The sequence below is a fragment of the Juglans microcarpa x Juglans regia genome, chromosome 1D (genome assembly GCF_004785595.1).
Source record: "Juglans microcarpa x Juglans regia isolate MS1-56 chromosome 1D, Jm3101_v1.0, whole genome shotgun sequence".
Classification (NCBI taxonomy): domain Eukaryota; kingdom Viridiplantae; phylum Streptophyta; class Magnoliopsida; order Fagales; family Juglandaceae; genus Juglans; species Juglans microcarpa x Juglans regia.
The window spans coordinates 10,330,510-10,338,666 of NC_054594.1; positions in this window are offsets into that span (position 1 = coordinate 10,330,510).

Below are 8,157 nucleotides of genomic sequence, written 5' to 3' on the forward strand. Positions count from 1 at the left end.
TTGTCAACAGACTAACAAGGTAACCCCAACTTGTCTCGAGGTGACACCAGCTGCAGTTGTCAGAACCTCACTGTCCAGCAGGCAAACAGACCCCTTGATCTTGGATACTAATATGGCCCTCGAAGTAGACAATCACCAAGTAAGTTCTTCACTTCTGTACTCCCAGCCAGACCCAATGATACAAACAAAAATTCACTTTTTGTCAAATTGGAAAAGAAGAGCCCGTGGAAAGGCAGGCTTGAATGCTGTATCAAGTATGTCCAACCCCTATGTTGAAAATGCAACCAGTAAAAAGAAAAGGAGAATAACTAGCTTGACAGCAAAACCTACGAGATGTTCAAAAAGACTCAAACTCACTATGGCAGAGGCTGTTCAACAGTGCTGCCCATCTCCATGATCACCCTATGTTGGAACTACCGAGGGCTTGGGATCCCTCGGACAGTTAGAGAACTCCACTTGTTGGTGAGAGTTAAGTCCCCCATCTCTGGTCTTTTTAATAGAAACAAAGTGTAAAAGAGAAAAAATGGAATTTATAAGAAACAAGTTAGGTTATGAATGCAGCTTTATTGTGGACTGCATAGGTCGAAGTGGTGGCCTAGCTTTTTTCTGGAAGCAAGAAATATCTTCCAATCTGATGACTTATTCCCTTAGCCATATATCTATTCAAGTCCAAATGGATAATGCAGCAAAAATTTTCATCATCACTGGCTTTTATGGTCAACCTGTCACTGCAAAAAGAAAAGAAAGTTGGAACCTTTTAAGACAACTAAAAGTGAACCCATACACTCCCTAGTTATGCATGGGAGACTTTAATGAAATCACTTCTCATGGGGAAGAAATGGGTGGTCCTCCCAGACCCTTTAAACAGATGGAAGTTTTCAGACAAACCCTTGCCAATTGTGGCCTTGGAGATCTAGGCTTTGAGGGGTCCCTCTTTACTTGGTGCAATAACCGTGAGGGTCCCAACTTCACAAGAGAAAGATTGGATAGGGGACTAGCAAACTGTGCGTGGCAGGACTTATATGATTCCAACTCTTTTAAGTGAACCCAGACATGGATAGGGGACTAGCAAAAATTTTCGTCATCACTGGCTTTTATGGTCAACCTATCACTGCAAAAAGAAAAGAAAGTTGGAACCTTTTAAGACAACTAAAAGTGAACCCAGACACTCCCTGGTTATGCATGGGAGACTTTAATGAAATCACTTCTCATGGGGAAGAAATGGGTGGTCCTCCCAGACCCTTTAAACAGATGGAAGTTTTCAGACAAACCCTTGCCAATTGTGGCCTTGGAGATCTAGGCTTTGAGGGGTCCCTCTTTACTTGGTGCAATAACCGTGAGGGTCCCAACTTCACAAGAGAAAGATTGGATAGGGGACTAGCAAACTGTGCGTGGCAGGACTTATATGATTCCAACTCAGTCTCCATACTCCCTACCATTAGTTCTGATCACAACCCTATTCTCATCTCAAGCTCTTATTGTACTCCCTCTCTTACCAAAAACAAAAGAGTCTTTAGATATGAGGCCTCGTGGGCCAAACAGGAGGGGTGTGAGACTGTGATCAAAAAGGCATGGCAAGGCTCACTCCAATCGGGTTCAAGGGCAGATGTCACTAGAAGTGGACTTGAGAGATGTAGATACCAACTGAGAGAGTGGAATAACATCTCTAGGATTTCTCACCAACAGGCCTTAAATACCAAAACTGATCTTTTGAGATCTCTGCAAGCTTCCAATACTGGATTGGACAATGACCAGATTTGATTGTTACAGAAGGAATTGGATGGTTTTCTAGAGGCAGATGATCTTAAGTGGCGCCAAAGAGCCAAGCAGAGATGGCTCAAAGATGGTGATAGGAACACCAAGCTTTTCCACAAATGTGCATCGGTTAGAAAATAGAAAAACCATATCCAAAAACTCCAAACTGAGGTGGGGCAGATCTTGACAGATTCTGCTGACATTGGGGGTGAATTCCAATCAGTTTTTAGGAACCTCTTTACTTCTTCCAATCCACTGTCCCTAACTCTTTTTTGGAGAACTTCAGACCTACTGTCACACATGAGATGAACTCTTCCATAACAAAGGCTTACTCTCGAGAGGAGATTGAACTAGCCATTTTTCAAATGAACCCTCTTGGTTCCCTGAGATCAGATGGTTTCCCTGCTATCTTCTTCCAAAACCACTGGCATATTGTCGGTGAGGATGTGGTAGCTGCTGTTCTAGAATTCCTCAATACCAAGTCAGGCTTCCAAGGTATCAACCATACGTTTATCACCCTCATCCCCAAGAAGAAATCCCCTATAGTTGTCTCAGATTATAGGCCCATAAGCCTTTGCAATGTTTTCTACAAAATCATTGCAAAGGTCATTGCAAATCTTCTTAAGACCATTCTCCCTCTAATAATCTTAAACACCCAAAGTGCTCTTGTTCCAGGAAGGATGATCTCAGATAACACCATAGTAGCATATGAACTAATGCACTCAATGCAGAACAGAAGGAAGAATCAAAAAGAAGGTTTTATGGCCCTCAAACTAGATATGAGCAAGGCCTATGATAGGCTAGAGTGGTCTTTTGTGCAACTTGTGCTTCAACAGATGGGTTTTGCTAATGAGTGGATTGAGCTGATTATGCACTGTATTAGCACTGTATCTTATTCAATCTTACTAAATGGTTCACCTCAATCACCCTTCGCTCCTTCAAGGGGTTTACGTCAAGGAGACCCCCATCACCCTATTTGTGTATCCTATGCTCAGAAGTTCTCACCTTTGCATTGAATCAATCTGAACAGAAAGGCCTAATCTTTGGCTTCCCCATCACTAGAGGCTCTTTGTCTGTTAATCACCTTTTTTTTGCAGATGATAGCCTGATTTTTTGTAAAGCATAGCTGCAGGAATGGGGTAGGCTACATAACATCCTCTCTTCATATGAATCAGCTTCGGGTCAAAGGCTAAATCTTGAGAAGTCTTCAATCTATTTTAGCAAGAACACAAGGCAAGAGATCCAAAATTCCATCCTGTCTATTGCTGGGATCAAAGCCTCGGGGCCTTTTGAAAGATATCTAGGTTTATCTTCTTACATAGGCAAGTGTAAGTCAAGGTCTTTCTTTCCCATCCTTGACAGAATCAAGGCTCAAATGAACAGCTGGAAAACTAACCTGCTATCCCCAGCAGGTAAGGAAGTCTTGCTAAAATCAGTCATTCAATCCATACCTACATATTGCATGGGCATTTTTCTAATTCCCAAGGGTATCTTGACGAATATTAATAAATTGATGCAGTCATTTTGGTAGGGGATTAGAAACCAGAATTCCAAGATGCATTGGTTAAATTGGAAGGGTCTTGGAAAGGGCAAACAGGTTGGGGGTTTGGGGTTTCGAGATTTTGAAGACTTTAACAAAGCTTTGTTAGCTAAGCAAGGATGGAGACTCATAACCAATACCCAATCTTTGGCCTCTCGAGTCTTAAAAGCCAAATATTTCCCTTCAACTGATTTTTCTTCAGCAAGAGTTAGAAGGAGTGATTCCTTTGTGTGGAAAAGCATTACAGCAGCCAGACCACTAGTCTTTGAAGGCCTTCTATGGAAGATTGGTAATGGAAACAAGGTAAAGATTTGATCAGACCGTTGGCTGCCTATTCCAATGTCATATAAGACTTAATCTCCTCCCAAGGTGCTCAATACATAAGCAACTGTCAGCTCTCTCATCGACCAAGACACTCACTCTTGGAACCTACCTCTTGTTCAGAGTGTTTTCATCCCTGAGGAGGTTGCTATCATTTCTAGAATTCATATCAGTCCCTGCAACATCAATGACAAGCAAGTTTGAAGGTGCACTAAGAATGGGATTTTCTCTGTTAAATCAGCATACCATCTCCAAGTCTCTGTGAATGATCTCAATATGGGGCAAGCCTCAGATCCTACCAAACATGAGGTCCTATGGAGACTGTTTTGGAAGCTTACAGTACCTAACAAAATCAAAATGCTCCTCTGGAGATCAGCTAGGGAAATCCTTCCCACCAGAGTAAACTTGCACAAAAGGAAGATCATTGATTCACCCATGTGTCCAATATGCTTATCTCATCCAGAGTCCGTGTCTCATGTACTATGGACATGCAAAGCAGCCCAGGATGTTTGGAGCATAAGCTCAAGAAGGCTACAGGAAAGTAGGACTGAGGAGGCACCTTTTTATGAATTACTCACAGAGCTTCTATCCACTCTTCCACTAGAGGAACACACTAAGTTAGCTCTCATTATTAAGGAACTTTGGTACAGAAGGAACAAGTTTATTTTTGAATCCAAATTCGCTTCTCCTCAACAGGTCTTAAAGCTTGTCTCCACTAGCATCACAGAGTTGGATGAGCTAGAAAGAAACCAGCAAAAGATAACTCCTTAGAATCTACCTCCAGCCAAGTGGTGTAAACCTCCAACCAACTCTTACAAATTAAATTGGGATGCAGCCATCAACAAGGTTAATTGCAGGGTGGGTATTGGGGTATCAATCAAAGATTGGTTTGGTCTTGTGACAGCAACTCTCAGGAGCCCGTGTCCTTCCTTTCCTGATCCACTTCTGGGAGAAGCACTTGCTGCTTTGCGTGCAGCACAATTTGGCATTGAGATTGGACTCAACAATGTCATTTTTGAAGGGGATTCAAAGCAAGTGGTAAATGGCATAAATGGTTCAACTGAAAACTGGAGTACGGTGGGGCTGATTTTTCAAGACATCAAGAAATTACTTGGCTCTTACCTTTCTTGGTCCGTTTGTCATGTGCCTAGACAAGCCAATATAGTGGCGCATTGTCTGGCTAAAAGCTCTCTAGCTTTATCTGAGGACTCAATTCATGTTGAGGATTATCCTCAATGTATTCACAATCATCTCTTTTGAGTTATTAATATGAAGTAACCTTTCTCCCAAAAAAAAAAAAAAATACAACCTAAAAAAGTAAAATAATAACAAAAATGATCAATATTTGCTAAGTAGATCAACATCCTCTTGTAACATTTTAATGCGTCCTTCCAGATCCCTAAATTTCTTCATGATGGGCTCAACGAACTCCATAAATAGAGCTCATACCTGATCAGTCCCAGGATGCTATCTCCCAACAGTGGCGATACTACTAGAAGTTGGATTTGTCGGTGTGGCACTAGGCAGTTCTGGTGCAGTCTTCCGCAATTGGCCCTTGCTTTTGCTGAATGTGATCTTGTTAAAGGGCCCCATTTGTGGCAACCTCCGCTCAACCTCCGCTCAGTCACAGACACTGTAACCCCCGATTAGAATAGGAGGTTAGATATTAGCAGTGCAAATGGTAGACTACCTCCACTGGAATAGCGTAACTCCAATAGAATGCAGAGGAAGAAATACAATGCCAGATCAATGGGGTCCCTCCGTGCTATCTGCAACAAAAATCTAGCTCGATCTATCTCGAAATCAGTCTTGTGGTTTTTCGACTCGATGTTATAGCCAACAATCAATTTAAGCATTCTGAAAAATGCTATACAATCGGCCTGTTAGATCACCTTGCTCCCATCATATGGAGGAGCCGAAGGGTCTCACACTAGCTAATGCACCTGATTGTCTGTGAGACCATCATCAGGTAGATCCTTATCCTCACTACCATCTGAACTAGCATCCAACTCTAAATTCAGGGCTAGCGTGAAGGATGTGGCCGGTGTGTCGAAATCAGATGGTGCAAATGCTGGTTCCCGTGTAGCCACTGCAGAATATGTGTTGCCCACGAGCGGGATGTCAAGGAACTCAACAATAATGCGGGGAGAGAAAGTAATACTCACTCTTCGGATCGATAAGGTGTAGAACAGAACATCAGCGCTATCCTCTCACATGGCACGGTAAAACTTATCGACCATTTCTGAATATGCAATCCCCCGCAGCTGACAGATCGGTATTCATCCCTGCTCGGTGAAGATGGACTGTATGTTTCATCCCTCCCTTGAAAGATCGAAGAAGTCAGAGAAAATAAACTCACGCTCGACAAGTATAGGCCTCATCTTCTGAACATGAACTGTTCCACTACTTTAACCGGGCTGATCTCTCACACGTTTTCTTCCGCTAGATGCCATTAGTATATTGTTTAACCACAAGAAAAGTAAGAATATAATTAACCATAATATTTAAATTATATTATTGAAGAATTATACTGTATTGAACTGAATTGAAATAATTAGTTCGAACGAAACATATTATGTTTGAACTAGTAAAATCTATTTGAATGGACTGATCTATTCATTTGAATCAGTAATTTTTGTTCATTCGAATGAATTTATTTTGTTCGAACAGAAATAAATATTTTTGGCAACTGAGCGTTCGAATGGACTAGAGTTTATTCGAATGGGAACAAGCCAAACAGCCATGATTGAGTCGATTCAACCCCGAACGAAAAAATCTAATCTAGATGTTATCCTTTGTTTTAATTGGTAGAAATAATTAAGGAGTGAAGTTCAATCATTTCTACCGAATATTTTGATGTTATTTCTACGGAATACACCAAAATGAGGGATTTCGGATACGAAATCCATACCCATTCGAATATAAAACCAAGCAATGGATGTGGAGACTTGACCCATACCTCTTAGAAGTTCAAATGTGGGGTTGCTACGGCGGTTAAGTGGCACTTTTAGCGGCGGAGATAAGGGGCGAAATTGTTGCTCTCGACAGCTGCTGGTTCAAACTGGAGTGATTGTTTCATTGTATTCGAATTGGGTATATAATGACCGTGGCGTCTCGTTCGAGCTGGATAAATATCCGTTTAAATGGTTATTATACTAATATATTTCTAATTATATTACTAATAGTAATATATAATAATACTAATATTACAAAGTACAAAAGTATAAAAATAAAACTAATAATAAATAGTATTATAATACTTTTATTTAATATATTTAGTATATTATAATTTGTAAATATATTTATTCTATTACCTATAACATACTAAGTACTTAATATAATTACAATGCCTTAATTATATAGCTACTATATATAAGTTATGATAGCTATACTCGTATCGTTTATATAATATTATAACACTAATTATAGTTACTAGTTACTATTATAAGTTATGATAATTGTACAAGTTAATATAATTAATATATATTAATAAGTTATATATATGGTACTTATTAGTTATATAGCTACTATAGTTTAAGTATTATATATAGACTATATAGCTATTGCTACTATAAGTTATGATAACTACACTCATATATGTTATATAATATGAGTAACACTAACTATAGATATACATTACTATTATAAGTTATGATGAGTCGTATACTAATACTTAATATAATTAATATATATTAATAAGTTAATATAATTAATATATATATATATAGTACTTATTAGTTATATAGCTATTATAGTGTAAGTATTATATAGTTACTATATAGCTAATGCTATATCTATTATAAGTTATGATAACTATACTTATTATATTTTATATAACAAGGTAACAAGTTATATAATATATAGTGCAAAATTATAAATAACTATATGTATTACAAATAGTTACTATATATATATATATTAATAAGTTATGATAATTATACTCATATAAGTTATATAATAGTATAATACTAACTATGTTATAAGTACTATATATTAATAATTAGTATATATAGTATAAGTATTATATTAACTATTAGACCAAAAGTATATTATATATTATCAATTATAATATAAAACAGTTGTAACAGTATATATATATATTCGATACTATATAATATTAAAATATTTTATACAATAGATTATTAAAATTATAGGAAATTACTTATAAGTATAATAATACTATTACTAGTTCGAACCCAATATTACACATTCAAACCGATTTATCTTGTGGAATGTGTTTGGAGGGAAACTTCATGCCAAATACTCTAAATTTTAGTTTATTCGAATATGAAAATTCGTCATTCAAATGCACTAGTCGAATTGTGTTACAAAAATACCCTTTGAACTTCTCTACATTTGAAGATTATGCTAAGGAATATTCTAATTTGTTAGTTTGAACAACAATATTACACGTTCAAACGTGAATTAAGTCGCGGCAGATTTGGCGCCTATTCGAGATTTTCGTGTTCGAATGCGTAAATGTCCAGTTCGAACGGGACTTCACTAATTCAAATACCTCAACCTCCAGTTCATTTTCACAA